General features: G+C 43.4%; 2 protein-coding genes across 2 annotated transcripts in view; one reads left to right on the top strand and one right to left on the bottom strand.

Annotated features, from left to right (window-relative positions):
- The window catches only part of LOC149370178 (uncharacterized), a 47134-nt gene extending 46958 nt beyond the window's left edge, over positions 1–176 (bottom strand). The window contains exon 1 of the mRNA XM_089560396.1: positions 63–176. The gene's annotated coding sequence lies outside the window, so the exon portion shown is untranslated. The remainder of the gene's footprint in view (positions 1–62) is intronic.
- Positions 1–20643, top strand: part of LOC149370175 (uncharacterized) — a 230897-nt gene that overhangs the window by 51991 nt on the left and 158263 nt on the right. The window lies entirely within an intron of this gene.

Below are 20643 nucleotides of genomic sequence, written 5' to 3'. Positions count from 1 at the left end.
AATTGAGCCACAGTAACTGACCTGAACTAGCGGTACGTAATTAAGGAACGTTGCCCACTTACGAGGTTCTGCACATGCTGCCCTGCTTGACTGTTCAGAAAACACTCGTTCACCTCGAGGAAGGTGAGCGTGTAGTTAGAGTCCAGAAGTGTGGACAGTGTTTCCAAAATACCTTCTTCCGCACCACCGCTCAGGTTCAGGGAGACACTGTACACACGCCGGCTACTTGCTAGCCAGCGGCAAAGCAGCTCCACGCTTTTTTCGCTCAGAGAGAAATCTGAAAAGAAAATGGTGAATAGGTTCACGGAGTTTGTTTGCATATCTTCAAATTTATGTATTTTTTTTAATCTGGCGCAGTTTCATAAATTGAAAAACTTCAGAAGGCAGTAACCATTCCTATTAGACAATAAGACGACAGTTGAGAACACGCGTTTAGTAACCGGTGAAAGAATAGAGGAATTACTCCGGTTAATGTTAAATTTATTTTTTGTGAAATAAGTGTCAGATATCTCTTCTCCAGTATGTCACCAGTCTAACCCGATTCTTCTGAAGTGAAAATTCTCCACTTGCCATTGTATATATGTTGATGAACTAAATGTAACGTAATGTGGTCATGACAAAAAAATAACAGGCCTTCGCAGTGATTTCACAATGTCATCAGTGAGGGACTCAGGCGATGCATATTAGCATTAAATTCACACTGATATCTGAAAAAGCTCCAGCTCATTAGAACAATCAAATAATTAGAGGCGTTCAGTGGATTGGCCGTCTAAACACACTTTTAGCTTTTACATTAATTCTGCCAATTTAAGAAATTATGAGCACTGCTAGAAATCAATCAGGCAAGCTTGTGTCCGACCTACTTGTTATTCCGAGCACCCGGATGCTGTTGTTCTGAGCCAGGCCATAAACGATTTCGTCCGCCAATGAAGCGGGGTCCGTAGATGAGATCTTCATGTGTCTCAGGTGGGGGGTCAGAGGAAGGTAGGCTGCCAAAGCATTGGCCACTTGGCTCAAGTCGACTCCTGGCGTATCATGAAAAATGAGCGATGTCAGCCAGTCCTCCCGGATATTGTGGAGTGGATTCCTCTGGCTCAGCGGGGCGAAAAGGATGTTTTGAACTGGTTCAGGATCGTCTCTGGTTCTGTCAGTCCATTCTTGTATGATCCGCGCCATCCGGAAGGACACGAGAGGGCCAGCCCTTGATGAAAGTATGAGCGTGCGCATAAAAATTAATTTCACACCAGCTAGTTCGTCGAGTGCACTATTTGAAGCACTACTCTATAACCAGTAAACAGTGCCGGAATCCTATAATCAGGGCCCAGCAGGTCAATTTTCTTAACAACGACGTCATGCAATCATTCACAAAGTTATTAGTGCGTTTTGTACCACCTGCTCAAAACGATAAGCCCATGAACCATGAACATGAGCTCCTTCCTAGAGGCCGAAGTGAAGAATACAGAGGTGAAAAAAGGAATTGTTTTTGTGTAGCGCAAAACGTGTGATAATGACTGCAACAACGGCCATAACATCCACCGAGCCGCTCACTCCGCCGTCACTGTTTGCCGCTCAGAAAGGAAAACTAATAAAAAACAGCTATACAGGATTCCCAAAGCCAGACAGAGACGCGCGACAGAGACTTGTACGTAACTGTGGTGTTTTCTCATCTTTTTTACGCGACCATGCGGCCTGTGTGTTTTTATTCAGAACCAATTATTAAGCCTCTTATTGAGGCGGCACTGCAACAAGACTCCTCAGAAGCCCGAATTATTGTGAATAAATAATTGACGCGTGTTGGTGAAAACGCGTTACTTGCCCCACTGAGGGAGATGCATGCAAAAGTTGATTCAAAGGGAAACAATACTGCTTTTTTACAGCTAAGGCTTTACGGCACTAACTACATATGAGAGTTCATTGCACACAGACTTTTTTCCGGGGAAGGCGTTCTAAAACTAATTACTCTGAGAAACAAAATGCAGCGCTGTTCCCACTAAAGCTGAGTAGTTCGTTTTAAGAGTAGCAAATACGGCAGCTAGTTCCTGCAGACACTGAACTTGTAAATTGATTTTTTAAGCTATTTTATGGTTGTGATATAAACCGAAGCTTCCATAAAATTTCCACGTTATTTTGTAATCTCAGGAAGTATCTCAGGGGATGCTGAAGAAGGACACAGAAGAGAAGGACGTCATGGGACAAGCGCCGACTTTAATCTTCTTTATTTTTTATTCACAAAGCTCAGCAAAAATAACACGTGTGCCACATTAATCCCTGTACAACGCGGAATTTCAAGCAAACTGTCCAAGATATTGTCCAAGGTGTCCTATAATCACGAGTTGCAAGCTTAGAAAGGAAGCTCCTCGACCCAGAGGACCGGGGCACACGAAATATTGTAATCGCGTTTACCATTCCGGAAAATCTGAATGAAACTTACGAAGAACTGTCACAGAGAGTGTTGAAAGACGTGTTCTGCGACGAAATAGACACGGAAGTTGTTTCAGCAGAGAGAATACATAGAATCGGTCGGAAGCAACCCAACAAGCATCGACCTATTATTATCAAGCTATTGGATCATCATGAGAAAGTTAACATACTGAAAAACAGCTCGAAACGTAAAGACACCGACTACACTATTTCAGAAGACTTTTCGCATACCACAACGCAGATACGGAAGAAACTCTGGGAAAGCACCGCAGGGATTCGAAAAGTGGGTCAGAAGGTTAAGCTAATTGTAAGGTAAAAATTGCTGACGATCTGGTCGTTTGAGATGACGCTAGCTAAGAAAGAATCCCAGAGTGTAGCAGCAGGAATATGAAACAAAGTGACCAATGAATAGAAAGCATTCAAAACAAATCGCTAAGAGGAGTTCAGTTTAACACCCGGAGCAGTGTGAACAAGTCGGAGGGATTCGGAAAGTATAGCAGTACCCTTATAAAAATTTCTATAGACAGTCCATAGACTGTCTATAGACTTTAGTCTATGAAGTCTATAGACTGTCTATAGACAAATCCTTTAGACTGGTCTATAGACAGTCTATAGATTTATGGCCATACACTTTTAGTAGACTTTTGTCTATAGACAGTCTATAGACAAATGTCTACTGAAAGTCTATAGGTCTATAGGAAGTCTATAGACACAGGTCTATAGACAGTCTATAGACGATCTATAGACTTATGGTCATGCATTTCCTATAGAGCTGTCTATAGACCGTCTATAGACACTTGTCTATAGACGGACTATAGACGACCTATAGTCTTATGGCCATAGACTTCCTGTAGATTGCTGTCTATAGACAGTCTACAGACAAAAGTCCACTGGTCCAGTAGACATATGTCTATAGACTGTCTATAGACATTCAATAGGTGTGTGACCTGGCAGTGCCTTTGTCTATAGACAGTCTATAGACCTCTGTCTACTAAACTATTAGTAGACCATTATCTATAGACTGCGTATAGACTGTCCACAATCATTGAAAAAGGTCACCAGACAGAGTTCACACATGAAACAATCAATATACTTACAAATTTAGTTTATTTCCAAGCTATCCAGGCTGGGAATATGCAATACATGCACCATAAGAATGCACCACAGTAACATAAAAGTTGAAAGTAACAGTCCGGCTAGTTTCCTCAGAAAAGCATTCTTGTGGCCTGTTGTCTGCAGTAAATCATCCCGGCATGTTCACCTGTACAGCACAAAGGAAAAAAATAATATAAGAGGAACTGACAAAAAAATTCCCATTCCATCTCTACACATGCGCTTTACAATGCAAGGCATATCCTGGTTATGCCATTCTAGAAAGGCAATCTTGATCTTTTGGTTTGGTTTTATGGGGTTCAAAGACCCAAGGCGACACAGGCTACGAGACGCTAAAGTGAAAGGCTGGGGAATAATTTCGGTCACCTGTGCAGAGTACACAGTCCTTTAGCATTTTGCCTCTATTAAAATGCGACCGCCTAGGCCGGAATCGAACCTGCATCATTCAGGTCGCCATACGAACATGATAGCCACTGAGCTATCACGCCGGCTCAATCATTTCAGTAAATACACGACAGATTATAAGTGTCGTCATAAAACATTGTAACAAAGACCCCTAATCCCTGGAGCACTCTACTCTGAATCCAGTACTGATATTGATTTCTGTATGGCAATATTGTTACAGCCAATACTGATCTCTTTATGGCAATCCTTTTACACTATTTGTAACAGAAGACTTCGAACAATTGTGCCACATATCTGCATTGACTCGCAAGGGGCTGTTAAGAATGCCACCTCCATAAAACACAGATTCAGTGCACCTTACAGAGGGATCCAAAAAGGAGAATATTGCAGCATTTATTCTTATAACCGCTATAGAAGCGCTTCAGAATACCCTGCGTGAATTAAGCCTGGTACACCCGGCCAAATTTTTAACTGGCTCGGGTGTTGCATCGCTAAATGCACCTTGTAAAAAAGGTGCCTTTCGGCTAGACTGCTGGCATATTCATGGTGTAATTTACCGAGTGAAATGTCATTTCGTGGTTCCTTTTTGTTCATATAATGTTTGAGTGCAGTACTTGCGTGTTTAGATCAACGTTATCAAAAACATTCGTCTGCCACTACGAACAGCTGAAACAAGCGGCATACGCAGCAATGGATCTTGTCCATATGGCCTCATCCTCTGGGTAAAGTACCACTTCTTTCATGGCGGACAAGTCGTTTACCCAGATTAGTGCAAATGCGCCACCATAACCATTGCTGCGTATTCCGCTTGTTTCGGCTCTTCGTAGCGGCAGACGATGAATATTTCTGATAACTTTGATCTACACATGCAAGTACTCCCCTCAAACATTATATTAACAAAAAGAAACTATGAAATGCCATCTCACGCATCAATTTACAACATGAATATGCCAGCAGTGTAGCCAAAAGGCACCTTTTTACAGGTGTATTTAGCGATGCAACACCTAAGCCAGTTAAAGATTTGGCCGAGTGTACGTAAGCCGGTATTCAAACGGGCACAAGCTATACAAAACCAGCAGGCAGAAGCAACCAGTTCACCACAGATTTGCGCCTATAATTTGAAGCACAAAGACGGAACAGCATACTCGTACATCTGCGCGCGCTCTTAGATACAAGCGGGTTGCAGCGCTTCCATGCCGCGCTCATTATTCAGAAAACTAATACAGCACACAGAGGCTGCAGCTGCGCCGTTTCAAAAGCAGTCGCGAGGTTGAGACAGCAAATTACTGTCACGATAAAATACCGCCTGAAATTCACTTAGTTTTTCCTTCAAGTGCAGCTCCAACAGCGCAGTAAAGAGGTGTGTTTCTTGCATGGAGGCAGCCTTACCCAACGCTGCTAGAAAAATCAGCGAAGGCATTTAACGTGCTCAAAGTAGGAAGTATTTCAATGAAACAATTAACGCCTTCAACAGGCGCAGCTATAATAACACGAGAGCTTAATTTAATTTTAGGCGCAAATAAGCGGCGAGTCACATCGGCGCTTTCGTAATGTAGCGGTCTGAAATCAGAAACACATACTTTGCCTCTCGCGCAAATGGTATTCTAGAAATCTGTGCACGCGTAAGCGGGATTCATGAACGAACCACTCGGAACGAAATGTAAGCCACCTCTTGTCGAGCCGACCTTTACCCAGCTTTCAATATGAAGTGCCCGCAAGCCAGCGGCGGCGGCCAACGGCTCTGATGACAGACACGGACGAATCCATACGTGTGCAACGATGGGGAGATGGGATGGAGCTCGTGGGTTCTTCGCGGTGTTTGAGCACGCCGGCCTTCGCGCCGGCAACGAATTTTATTCATCCATCACACTACAAGCATTCCTCCAGCGCCGCTTGAATACAACTTTGACAAACGTCTCGCGCTCCAGTCTATACCGTTACAAGACACCTTTGCTGAAACGTCGGCGTCCACGACGCGCACCGAGCGAGCGTCCATACGTAGCAAGCAATGCACACCTCAAAAAGAACAGCACTCCATGGTCCAGACAGGCGATAACACAAAAATAAGAAAATAAATGTAATCCACCACTGAACGAGACTGTATGTAAGTACGTTTTCGGAGGTGCAAAGTAAATTGAGCTCACAGGGCGCTAACACACAGTTCCATTTCGGCCGTCATTCACATGCTAAACGACATTTCTGGCCGCGCATCTACCTTGAAACACGAAAAATCTAGTAGACAGCTCGCGAGGAGCGGCTTATCATCAAGGGCATCGCACAGACTGCCTTTCCGCGCGTTAGTAAAGACAGCCGGGCAGAGATAAGCGGCATTAGTCGAGAACCCGATGGCTTCCGCCTTAGAAACGAAGATAGGACGTTTGTAACTGCGCACATAATCTGTTCTGCACACACAGCTCTGCTTAGAGTGGTTTAGGAGACCAAATGAATAAAATATAAACGTGTAGACTTACCGTAAGCGGTCGATGAAGCTGGATTTTGAAGAAAACGTAATCCGCGAAAAACATGCCAACGCCATTGAAGCAGCCACGCACAGGGTTGTTTGCAGCCCGAATGATTTTCCGCCGTCTCGCGGTAAAATGGGTAAAACGTGAAACAGAAACCCATTTCACGGTCGTATCTTTATCGCTCGCACTCTTGCCGTGTGCAGCTTGACCTGATATCCAAGACCACAGAAGGCAATTTGTTTATAAGCTTAAATTCTTCGCTTACCCTCTAAAAATCTTATTGTTTTCGTGAAAACAGAACCGAAATCTAACTTCTTGTCGGTATACGCGCCGCATCTCCTACCGAATAGTATGTGGTACAATTCTCAAATAATAATTATAAGGTTGCATAGCATAACGTCTTTTTTGCATGTGTTCGTGTTTAGAAAACTGATATGCGCCACATCAGCGTGTCATCGGCTCCGAAGCAACAGGTGCAAGGGTAGGAACGAAAAATACTGGCTTTGTGATAGTTGCGTCGCAGCACTTATTCACGTGAATACAAACTGCAAAGGTAGAAATGGCAGATGTTAATCGCACAGAGGACCAGGCTCTTTGAGATTAATCTAAAGTGTTTCTAAGGGATGGGCGCTTCCTTGAATTCTCACACCCGTATTTTCCCCTTTATTTTCAGGACGTTTTAAAGAGAAATGTAGAACCTTTGATGAAATGTGTCTGATTTCAGCGCGTTGGACAGTAACGACCGAAAGATGGAATGGAATTGTGTAGAGCGATTCTTTTAAGGGACAGCATATTCGTTCGATGTAGTACAGTTTGCGGGCGCCCTTACTTCAAGAACGGCTGCCTTTCCTGGGTTTACTTGTTAGCATTAAGTATTTAATTGTATTGACAATATACGTCACGGTATAACGAAAAGGAGCTTGTCAATGCTCCTGAAAACAATATACAGGAGGGTGTTGTAATCGCTTTAGGCAATACTTTTTAGTTTCCGTAATAGCGAAGGAGGTGGGGGACTCCCGACACAGTTGCGGTCACTAGATGCAGGTCCCCTCAACATGCAGTGCAAAAATAAATTGACATTGTTCTCGACTTAGTCGAAAGTCAGTGTATCGAACATTGTTAGATAAAATTACGATTGTTATAGACTGGTCTATAGGCAGTAGACTATCTATAGTGTACAGTCTATAGACGAAAGGAAATTGAGGTAGTTGTAGACTGTAGTCTATAGGGAGTCTATAGACCGTCTATAGACAAAAGGAAATTGAAGCAGCTATAGAACTTGGTCTATAGAGAGTCTATAGACCGTCTATAGACGAAAGGATATTGTGGCAGCTATTGACCTTAGTCTATAGACCGTCTATAGACGAAAGGAAATTGAAACAGTTATAGACTTTAGTCTATAGAGAGTCTATAGACAAAAGAAAATTGAGGCAGCTATAGACCTTAGTCTATAGCGAGTCTATAGACCGTCTATAGACGAAAGGAAACTGAAGCAGTTATAGACTTTAGTCTATAGACAGTCTATAGACAAAAGGAAATTGAGGCGGCTATAGACCTTAGTCTATAGCGAGTCTATAGACCGTCTATAGACGAAAGGAAATTGAAACAATTATAGACTTTAGTCTATAGACAGTCTATAGACAAAAGGAAATTGAGGCGGCTATAGACCTTAGGCTATAGCGAGTCTATAGACCGTCTATAGACGAAAGGAAATGGAGGTAGTTATAGACTTTAGTCTATAGTGAGTCTATAGACCGTCTATAGACAAAAGGAAATTGAGCCAGCTATAGACTTTGGTCTATAAAGTGTCTATAGACAGTCTATAGACAAAAGGAAAGTGAGGCAGCTATAGACCTTAGTCTATAGAGAGTCTATAGACAGTCTATAGACGAAAGGAAATTGAGTCAGCTATAGACCTTAGTCTATAGGGGGTCTATAGACAGTCTATAGACAAAAGGAAAGTGTGGCAGCTATAGACCTTAGTCTATAGAGAGTCTATAGACCGTCTATAGACAAAAGGAAATTGAAGCAGCTATAGACTTTAGTCCATAGATTTTCTATAGACTGTCTATAGACAAAAGGAAAAGTCTATAGGATGGCTATAGAGTCTATAAAAAGTCTATAGAAAGTCTATAGACCATTTTTATAAGGGTAGCGCATAAACCTGCGCTGCACTCATATCTGACGAAGCAATTACACCACCAGGATGGCGAATTATGCGCAAAGACAGGGTAGTGGTGTTACAATTCTTTTTCGAGATTCTTTTAAAGTAATGAGGCTGTCTGACGCACAAGGAATTGAATGTGTCACTTGTAAACTAATTTTAAATGAACTGAGTCTTGTTCTACGTTCAAAAGTTAGTGCAAAACACGAGACAATTACAAGAAAGGTTGACAGCACAACGCGCTACTAACAACTGATTCTTTATTGAATGAAACACGCATTATATAGGCACATCATCCCACCACCTGTCAGCTGCAGCAAACGTCAGAATGATGTAAAGGGTCATAAAAGCGATAAAAGACACAAAGACTAAAAATACGACGTAGTTAAAAACAATAAAGGCGGCGGAAGAACATTAAAAAGCATGACACGTGGTGTATAGGGCCAAAGAAACATGTCTGAATAGAATTCAATAGGATAATAACAAAAAGATATTGCATAAAAACCTAAGAAATGCAGTAAAAAAAAGACGTGAAGCAAGAAAACCCTTAAAGAAAAGGCATGTGCACTGAACACTTCAGACTACGATGGGAAAAAAAACACCTGTACACGTGCTCGTACTCAGGAAAACCTTTCTAAAAAGCCTTTTTCAGTTTTGTACAAGACGATAGATGCATCGCTAACAGCATTTACACCCTTTTTTCTCATCACAAAAGCTTCCTTTTATTGCGCAGGACACTCGAGCATGGCCTCTACCTAAAACAACGGTTTTCTCAAGAACGGGCCGGCAGGAGTTTTGTTCACAGTCCTTGCAATGAAGAGGCAGATTCGAACCCGTTCCAATCAACATCGAACGTTCATGCTCCCTGAACCTTTCAATCAGGCAACGCCTCGTTTGTTCAACATACTCTTTTCCACATGTGAGCGGGATCTCATATATAACCATTTGACTGCATTCGACGTATCTACGGGTTTGTCTGGTTCCACGGGGTTTTTCTCCTCTTGTTTCCGAGTTGACACGAGGAGACAACGAGGCTACCTTAGAGGGCGGAGATAATACTACTGGAACCTTAAATTTAGATGCAACTTTTTTTAGATTATGGGCAACGCGTTGGGAGTTGGGAACACTTCTGGCTTAATTCTTTCCTTAACAAGCTTAGGCTTCTTTCGTTCCACGCCCTTTATGCTATGAATAAGTGACTCCACCACACTTGTCAGGAGAGACTGCGGGAAGCCTGCATCCTGAAGCTGTACCATCTGAAACTGGAAGCTTGTTTCCATGGTAAGGCAACTGGACTTCGCAATGGCGGCCTTTAAACCTGACATGGGAATGGCTCATTTAATTGTCTTAGTGTGCGCCGATTTATAAGACAAAAATCTTTTCTGGGCAGAATGGTGGTACATCCAGCACATCGTCTCATTGGTTATGGAAACTTCCAGGTCTAAAAACAAATTTATCACTTTCCGGTGTCTCCGATGTAAATTCCGATCCTTCTCCGTTCTCGTTAAATATTCTTATAATCTCGTTAACTGTGCCTAAGTAGGGCTGTGTGTCCTGTTTATTTAGAAGGATAAAAAAATCGTCGACGTACCTGAAAACCTTCAATACTCTATCATTATCTAACTGCTGATTCACACTTCGATCAATCATTGAAAGAAAACTATTCCTCAGAACCGGCGCAACACCGGAGCCAACGCAAATTCCTTTCTTTTGTATAAACAATCCACAGTCGAACTCCACCACTGTAGCATTAAGGTAAAATTCTAACAAAGTAAAAAAATCCCTAGTGACACACCAGCTTTGTTTTGAAAGGACGCAACCCCCCTTTCCTCAGTGCATGCTTGAACGGCTGTGAACAATTCCTGATGGGGAATGAAAATTCAGGGGGCACTTTGACTGTCTAAAGTGGGTAGAGGCGGAAGCGTTTTCCGCACCACCTTCGCTGTTTCTGTGGCACTGGTGGCGTCACATATATTTGAGTACTAATTACTAAGTTATGGCAAATCACTAATTAATTGTAATTACTGATTAATACCTGAATACTAATTACCGCTAATTAATGACGCTTAAGCTTCGCCTTTAGGAGTGGAACGCGACAGCGCGTTGTAGCGCTGCCAGGGAGTGCACGGAACGCCACCACCCGTTCGGCGCGATGCCTTGCCCTTTGAACGCAACGCTTTTTGAGGAAAGGAAATGGCGCAGTAATTCTCTGTAATCTCGGTGGACACATGAACCGCACCGTAGAGGAAGGGAGGTGGGAGTGAAAGAAGATTGATAAAGAGGAGCCGTTATGAAGAAAATGAAAATTGTATTTGAGGAAAGGAAATTACGCAGTAACTGTCTCACATATCTCGGTGGACACCCGTCAAAATTCAGGGGGACACTTTTTTGACCTAAAGTGTGGTCACTTGATGTGTGGTTAAGATGTTAAGCTTCGCCCCTAAGAGTGGAACGCGACAGCGTCTTGCAACGCTGCCAAGGAGTCGATAGAACGCCATCGCCCATTCGGTTCTACGCCTCGCTCGTCGGTAAATTGGTTTTTGAGGAAAGGAAATGTATCTGTCTCTCATTTGTCGGTGGACACCTAAACCTCGCCGGAAGAGAATGGAGGAGGAGGAGAGTGAGTGAAGACACCGTATTCACTAGACGCGCCTTTGTTCATTCCAAACCATCGTGCTGACATGGCGGAGTGGATAGCGTGCTCGTCTCTCACGCCGAAGACCGGGGTTCGATTCCTGAGCTCGACCAATTTCTTAATCGCGTTTATTTATTTATATGGCCTGACTAGTAAAGCTAATTAGGCTAATTGGGTAATTAAGCAATTAACTAAGCTCAGTCCCACTTACTTGGAGCATCACTATACGATCCCTTCAATTGGTTGTATGGTTACTAGCCAAAGTGCAATTGGCCCCGTTTGAAATTCGCGCACTGTGACGTCACGACCGTTTCCACCCAATTGAAAAGCGTGACATTTTCTGTCGACAACTGCTGCTTACAACGATGAGACATTAAAGGCTTCCGCCTTAAAATAGAAAAGATCTTTCACATCAACAGAAAAGAAATACCCAATTTTCTGCTTGTCTCGAAGAAATTCAGTGATATCCAGAGAGTTTTTTGTTGCGAAAGCATCAGTGACCGCAAGCTGGTTAAGATGCTTCAGTTCCTCTTGAAACCGCATTTGCCGAAAACCGAATCCGAAAACCGCATTTACGCAGAATAGCGGCCTTCCGTCCATTCAGTTATATCCAGCGTTAATTGTATAGTTCACGTGAGTGTGAACGGCATACCATGAAGAGCATCAAGTGGTCGGTTAACACCGTTAGGCTCCGGCCCAACGTATTGACATGGTAAAGTTTAATTCTGTAGAGTTAATTTATTGGCAGCGACAGTAACACCGTCCAGCCTGCATGAAGTTATCTATATTCAAAGCGATGCTAGTTGTGAGCAGTTTCGTGGGCAGCCTGGAAAATACATTTTTAACATATATTAACATGATTTTACCGAAAAGCATTACGGGTACCAAAAGCTGTAAAATAAACAATGAGGGGTCTGGTCAGCGAAGAGATCAGATTGAATAATACACGCATCTGTAAGTAAAAATTTGATTACAAAAAAAAAAAGAAGGATTACAATCTCAAAAGAGCTCTTCACTGAGAACCGAGAAAGCGTCCACTGCCAAAAAAGCTTTCTTAAGTGACTCACGCGGCAAAGGTCATCTTCTTCATCACTTCCAGAGAACAAGTTCGAGTGGCCCAAAGTACCACACTATCGATTCTAAGGAACGGAAAGTGCAGCTCTCGGAGCGTGGCGCAGTTGTTCGCAGCGGAGAGGAGGCCGTGCAGCTCGAATTCGTTGAAGTCGAAGTCGAGAGCAAGGCGTCGCAATGACTTCGTCGCCGCGAGGCCCTGGATCAGGTTTTGGGCGTGCCACCTCACTTGCAGTGAATCAAGCTGCGAATATTCCACATTGCTTAACTCGTAGTCTTCTGCGCGACCATTGCGGTTTCACAAAGAACTATTAAGAGCACTTTGCCCCTGTATATTTACGGGTGAGGCGTTCGTGAAATGTGCCAAAAATATGTGCTCAGTTCGAAGTCTAGCTGGAAGTGGCATGGGATTCGGATCAATTGTTAGTTCATCCACATAACATTGAATATATTATGTAGTAATGCCTAATTTGTTCACACTTAGAATTGTGTCCGGCACTCCTATTTCACGATCCCAGCATCACCTAGTGTAGTGAAATTAAACGCTTGATCCAAGCGTAACTCGCATGAAGGGAACTGTACCACTGAGAATTCCGCGATTATTTATTTTATCAGTCATTTATTTATTGAATACTGCGGACATGATGTATATTGAAGCAGGTGAGGGAAATACCCACAGGGGAACCCCAGGTGGTCGAAATTTCCGGAGCCCTACACTACGGCGTCTCTCATAGCCTGAGTCGCTTTCGGACGTTAAACCCCACAAACCAACCAACACAGGGGAAAAAGCAAAGCAAGTATGATAGCACCGAACTATAGAGATACCACAAAATAAGCAATGCAAATGTACAGTTCAAAATGATGGCACAGTATAGGTACTAACCCAACAGTGAGGATGTCAAGAATGATTATAAAGCTACGGAGAGTTCTCCGGTAGAGCATTCAATTCAGAAACTGTTTTCGGTAAAACAAGAAAACTTTTTTCTATTTGTGGGTGCAAAAACAGGTTTCAGGCTGCGGGTATGTTTTTGGCGCGGGGCTCGTCTAGAATCATTAGCGATGTAATTTCCGGATCGATTACCAAGTCGACAAAAGTATAATGAATTAAAGAAGTTGAGACGGGCTTTCTTCTGTCTGTAAGTGGTTCAAAGTCTGCGAGTTTCAACATGGCGGACGGAGAGCCTAGGCGCCTGCAACAGTTGTAAATGAATCGTTCCGCAAGACATTGCATTTTTTATAGTTTTTGGGTGTCATCTATCGTATAGGGGTCTCATGCAATGCAGGAATATTCGATTCTTGGCCTTAGACCGGGTTTATATGCCTTTAGTCTTAAGGCACTAGGTCAACCGCTAACCCGAAACTCAGAAATCCTAACTTTTTGCGGGCGGAGGAACATACATTATAGATGTGTTTTGTCCACTTGAGCCGTGACGTTATTGTGACACCTAGATACTTATATACTTTTAAAGCTCTGATTGCGTTGTGAGTAATGTCGTATGAAAAATTAAGTTACGTGGTCTATTTACTGATTCAGAGAAAAACTCTTGTCGAAGTTAATAACAATGTCCCATTCGTTACAACATTTTGCTAGTTGTAGATCTGTGTTCAAAGTAAGCTGGTCAGACACAGATTTGACAGAATTAAATATAATACATTACTCCGCACAGAGCTTTACTGACACCGAGGGTTTGAGGGCTTCTGCGAGGTTGTTTATATAGATATTGAATAGTACTGGACCCAAAACTGATCCCTGAGGCACACCTGAGTAAACCAATAAGAATCGAGAGGTGGCTCCATCGATGTCGACAGGCTGCTTTCGCTTTTATAAATATGATGTGACCCAATTGATTCTTTGATCCAGAGTGCGTATTAATTTCATTTTTGTTACTAATTTATGATGAGGGACTATCGAAAGTTTTCTAATATAAAAAATCAAGTCGACCTGGCCACCACAATCAAGCACTTTGGCAAGTTCATCTACAGTTACCACTAGCTGTGTTGTAGCTGAGAATCTCGACGGAAGCCATGTTGCGCTTTGGTCATTATTCCCGTAGGGTCTAAAAAATTGTTGAGGTATTTGGTGAGTACGTGTTCTAGCACTTTGCAGGAGGTGGAAATGAGTGAAATAGGTCGGTAATTACCAACTTGCAGTCGGCTGCCACTTTTAAAAACCGGAAACACGCGGGAAATTTTCCATTCAGCTGGTACTACACCCGATTCAAGAGGCTTGTTAAATATTATTATCAATAACTTGGCTAGTATTTGAGCGCACATTTTAAGAAACGTAGTGGATATATTATCGGGGCCGAGCGATTTCCTGGGGTCTAGCCGCAGGAGCTTGTTGTGTCGTATTTTATGGCACATATCAACTAAGGCCATCGTCCGCCAAGGAAAGATATTTGCGAAAAGTTCGCTGAATTTCATAGCAATGTGGCAAAATCATCAGTGGTGGAGAGGGCCTAAAACGTCAGCACTACCTAGTGATCACATAGAAAAGAAATTTCAGAAAAGGCTACTAGTAAAACTTCTAAAGAGGGTTAACCTCAGTAGCTATCCTTAACTTTGCAAGGATCTCGAGGATCTCAGCGGACCAAATAAAGGAGTCAACCTTCTCAGGACTAAGAACGCTGCTGAGGGCTATGAGAAAAAAAAACGAACACTGGTGAGAATCTAGAGTTTCTTGAGAAATCCTGTTTGCCTTTAAAAAAACATGTCAACTATTGAGTTATCTCCCAAAGGCAGTGCTAGAGGAAAAGGAATGCATTCGTGATAAAATTGAATCGAATACTTTTTGCTATCTTTTCCTGTTTCGCAGAGGATAATAAGATGTGGTTAGCCGTAAGTCAATCTCTGGATTGGACACAGACAGGTTTGTCTTGTTTCGTCAGCATAAAGCCGTGTGGCCAATACGAAGACAGCAGATAATGACTTCCTTGAAATGTTTCTGGAGCCCACATGACTTCCATTCACCTAAAACTAGTTATACCAAGTGCAGTTTGTTATTTATTTCGTTGTTCCAAAGAGGATGCCATTTTTTCTTGCTTTACGATGCACTAAGTTCTTGCAGTCTTGATAGGGCATACTTATTCTTTTAATTCCTTTGCACCTAGCTTGAGCACGCACAAATCTGCTCTTTCGTTGCTTTTTATGCCGACATGACTTGGTACGCACCAGAGTCTTATGTTTTGCCCTTGAGCTTTGACTTGCGAATGATCTCCCTAAGCAGCGGAGTGATTGCATTAATACAGTTAAGGGTGGTAAACACACTTAACGAGTCTCGAAGTCATGCTCTTTGCGATGTTCTCGTTTAATATTTTTTACTATGGCTACAGAGATGGCGCAACATTCGGCAGTGAAGATGGATGCTGAATGTAGAAGTCTTAGTATTTTATTCCAATTCCCGTGTACCACTGCGCTTGCAACATAATCATCTGTTTTTGAACCATCAATAAAAATATGAAAGTACTGTAGTTGTCCTCGAGTGCAGGAAATTCTTGTATTGTACGCCGTTGTAGAATTTATGTTTTACGGAACTGTAAGAGTGAACTCACAGATTGCATGGAAATTGTACCATGGCGGCAGTGGGCAGTGGAGGAGCAGTGGCTTGGTTGGTATCTTGCGGTTTGTTGTTAAAGAGTGTTCTAGATGGCCACTTTGTACCGATTTGGTAACAAATATGCTTCTGCAGTAAACGGAATTTTAGAATGTACGGGCATGTGACCAGGCACTTCTCTCTGTAAGTGATGGTTCGTTCGGTTCTTCACACATATGTTTATGGGCGAAAACCTGTATGCGCCAGTTGAAAGGCGCAAACCTAAATTAAGTAGTAGATCCTGTCGATTAAGGTACGATGGTCTCGCTAACCCATAAACTATGCATCCGTGATCTAAGGTAGAGCGTTGTACAGAGCGATAAGTTTGGATAAGGCAAGTCCTATCGGAAACCCAGTGTTTTCTTTAGAGTACTTTTAGTATAGTCGGGGATCGAGAAGCTTTCTTTTTGAGGGTGTCTGTGTGTGGCAGGAATGCGAGCTTTTATTGCAAAGTTATTCCTAAAAATTTCTCCTGATCTTTTACTGGTAGTGTGACTTCCTTCAGATAAAAAATGGGTTCAGTGTGCAACCCTCTCCTGAACGAGAGCAGAACAGGTACTAACTTTTGTGCAGAAAACTTGAGACCAATTCTTTTCTTCCCGCGTCGTTAGTTCGTTTACTGCCATCTGTATTTGCCTCTCACATGCTGTAACGCTAGAGGATGTGCAAGCAATCTGGACATCGTCGACATAGACTGAATACATGATGGACTGTGGAATTCTTTTTGCTAGGAAATTCATGTTTACTGTGAATAATAGTACTTAAAATGCAACCCCGAGGCACACCGTTCTTTTGAGTGAAGTTCTTAGAAAGGGTGGCAACGAGCCGTACTTGAAATGAATGGTTTGGTTTGGTTTATGGGGTTTAACGTCCCAAAGCGACTGAGGCTATGAGAGACGCCGTAGTGAAGGGCTCCGGAAATTTCGACCACCTGGGGTTCTTTAACGTGCACTGACATCGCACAGTACACGGGCCTCTAGAATTTCTCCTCCAAAGAAATTCCATCCGCCGCAGCCGGGATCGAACACGCGTCTTTCGGGTCAGCAGCCGAGCACCATAGCCCCTGAGCCACCGCGGCGGCTTGAAATGAATAGCTGGGCAAAAAGTCACTAAACCATTTAAGCATCCGCCGCGGAAACCGAAGTCTCCAAGGTTCCGCAGGATGTAAAAACTCCATGTGGTGTCATGGGCTTTCTCTAAATCAACAAAGACCACAAGGCAGTGCTGACTGTGTATAAATGCTTCTCAGACTGTATTCTCAAGGCGGACAAGATGATCGGTTGTAGAGCATGCTTTTTTAAACCCACACTGTTGGATGTCAACAAGTTCACGGGACTGAAATACAAACGTTGCTGTTCTGCTCAATACACTTTCAAAGGATTTTGCAAGAGCGCTTGCCAGAGCTATGAGCTTGTTGTTTCCAGGGAACGTAGGCACCTTTTCCAGCTTCAACAATGGTAATATAATGGTTTTTTCCAAGCCTCCGATATCTCTCCTTATACCCATAGTTTCGTAAAAACTTAAGAAGTGAGTCTACAGCGGGTTCGGACATATGGGCGAGCATTTCCTAATGAATACTATTTGGTCCCGGTGCTGTCTATTTACCGGAAGAAAGTACGTCAGTTTCTTGGAGTGTAATTGGAATATTATGTGCTTCTTGATCACTTCCCGTTGTTAGCTGTGTTTAGCTTTCGGCTGTGTTTCTGCATTTAAAAAATCATTCTGTACAGTGAGAGTAAGTAGATACAGTGGAAAAAGGTTCACCTAATATATATCTGCTTGGTCTTTTATATCTGCATGCCAGGGGCTGTCAGAAGAGGAACCATGAACGGAGAATAGCGACCATCTAGTTTGCGGACCTCCCACATTTTTTTTTTCGATGTAAGTTGGCTGTTCCTAGACGAAACGAATCTCTTTCACGACGCTTTTTTTGGCAATGCGGCGAATGTTGCGAGCTTTCGCTCTTGCTTTTTTTTAAATTTGAAGGTACTTCTTGGAGGTGTAACTGCAAATATACCTCAACCTTTATTTTGTTGTTTGTTTTTGCTTCTATGAATATCGCGTCCACCGCAATCTCGTTTCAACTTGCTTGGCTTACTTTTGTGAAAATCTAGGCGAAGTAGTGTGCCTGCTGTACTTGCATAAAGTATTACGCCCAATTGATTAAATTAAGCATCTGTAACACATTACGCCCGAACTACAGCTGATTTGTTCAAACAAGAAAACTGAAATGAATGCAGTTTTTTTTTTAGATTTCATAGCAACCATACAGGGTCTGCAATCTTCACTACGGCGCGGTTAATATGAACAGCTGTTTACAGAAATCCGTTGACTTCATGACAGAGCAACAGCCAACGTTCACGATTTAATTTTCCACGGCTGCCGGAACACTACGACTCACAGGAAACCGCGTGCGTACGAAGACGCCCGATCTGTCCACAACGAGGCACTTCATGTGTCTATTCCTATATTAAATTTTGACTCAGCGGGCTGGCTTCGCACGCTGACGAGGGAGCTCACAATTTCTCTTGTGGAACTGATTTTTTATGGCGCAAGGGCATCGGGGGCCGAAGAGCACCGTTGCACGAGATAATTTTCTTCTTGAAGGTGCTGTCAAACACCCATTTCCCAAGCATTTCACCTTAAAGAGGCCGAGCGCCAAGCCAAGGGAAAGCTTGTACGCGTTGTATCACCGGTGGGTACACGGCGGCACTGCGCATCGAACCAACTGCTTCGGCTTTCTCCTATGATACCGCGACAGAAGTAACACTGCTCTGCCCCCTGCAACTTGATGTTGATTTTACAAAGAAACAGTTCTTCTGCTCTAGCATGGCCAGTAGTCGTGCCTGTGACACATGTAGTATGAGCCGATATTCTGATGACTACTGTGAGCGTAGTTCTTACAGCTGTGAGAGGCGTCCCTATGCGGTGCTCTGCGCCGCCACAATCCTCGCCTTCTGGTGGAACGGGAGATCTTCGGAGTGGCGGGGCAGCAATCGGCGGCCCTCAAATCCTACAAAGCAGTCTATAGCTATCTGAGAGTGACATGCTTTAGTGGCCGATGGTTATTGTTCTCACACCCTTTCCTTTTCTTATTTTACATATATCCTTATAGCTCACCCCACTGCGGGATAGTCAAGTGGAAGATGCTCTGTCGGACCGCCTTTCTTCTTCCTCTCCTTCCCTGGTCCCCCTCCTACGCCCAATCCATGAGAAACTGCAAATGCACCAACGTCGACACTCTTTAGCTATGCAATATGTTCTTTTTACTTCTCCCGTGTTTTGTCACGAAAAAGAGCGATTGCCGAAGAAAATTTATGAATCCTGCGTTGATATACGATATGCCAACTAACGATAACTCTAGTCCGTTACGATGCTCGCGTGAGCCTTCCTCCACGTTGTTTAACGCAATAGGATTGAAGGCCATGTTTTGCAGAAATTCCACTGTCGGCGTTGCGGGCATCGGAGTTATGCGCTAAAAATCAAGGGCATGGCCCTGGCAGCTGGTTACCAGAGAAGAATCTAGGAGGCAGGCAAGCCACCTAGGTTAACTTACCTTGCGGCGTCAAGAGCACTGCTCGAACTGTTAACGTGTTGGAGTGACGAAACATTTCTCTAATAATTTCACCTCTGCAGGAAAGCGCAAAGATGTAAGGTCTACTGTTCTACCTAGATTGATAAGCTTGATTCGTTTTTTAGCTTATTTTCTTACCCTATCTTATTTGTAGAATAATATTCTCCAGCATGCAAAGTGATATCAGTGCTGTATGACCTAAAAATCTCCCATGCTGTCGGCTGCAGTGTCTAGGACCTAGATATGTTGACAGGTAGGCCAGTATATATACCATCTTTCGCAAAAGTATCCAGACCACGGGCTTTGCTTGTCTGCCGTGTAGAAGTCTACACGGCACCCCTAAAAACCAAATGGTCTCTCAAACTTTCGAAATGAGAGACCAATGACTCTACATATCTTACACAGAATTACAGCTGACTCGTGTCCGTAAGTAGTCCTGTACACAGCTTAGAAATAAACCTGTTTACTGGATTCGTTCTTACAAATACGGACAAATCTTATTAACAGTAATGGGACCGACCGGCAGAAGTTCAAGCACCGCAGCGGAGAGGTACACGAAGTGAGTCAGGATCCCGAGGGATGCCTGAGTATGACAGTCATGACGCTTTTCGATCAGCGCCTACCGGCCAGCGCTTCGAATAAACACCTGCACATAATAAATCCTGGAACGGAGCTGAGAGCTGACTGTGTCACATCATGCTTTCTCCCGAGAGCCGCAGGAAGCTACTCTCCTTGGAAATATAGAATGTGTAGCAGGAAAACTTGGGGAATCCGAGCACTCCTCTGGCGCACTACATGTGCGCAGCGCATTACATTGCGTAAGCGGTTAACCGCCCTGAATGCACAAACACCGTCTTCATTATCGGGACTGTGCTCATCACCTGTACAAGTAAAACTGTCGCTCAGTTCTGCTGCAGTGCCCCTCTTGCACAAACAATGTACGCGAGGGATCTTGCCGCTCTCGACACTGTGACGTCCGGTTAATCCCTCGCAACGACAGCACCTCCGCAAAAGCCGCAACGGCTGAAAACTGCAGCTCTACGAGAAGGGAGTGTTACGTATTGAGAGTGCGGCCAAGTTGACCGCGGGAAAACAAGTTAACGGCTAGCGACGTCACTAATAAAACCAGCCGTGTGGGAATATGCACTTGCGACACTTCACACAAGGGCTATGTTCGGGGTCAACCATAATACGTTCAGCCCA

This window comes from Amblyomma mixtum, chromosome 1 (genome assembly GCF_055824585.1).
Source record: "Amblyomma mixtum isolate Tamu chromosome 1, ASM5582458v1, whole genome shotgun sequence".
Classification (NCBI taxonomy): Eukaryota; Metazoa; Arthropoda; class Arachnida; order Ixodida; family Ixodidae; genus Amblyomma; species Amblyomma mixtum.
Note: the sequence above shows the minus strand (reverse complement) of the source record. Positions and strands in the feature narration are given on the sequence as shown.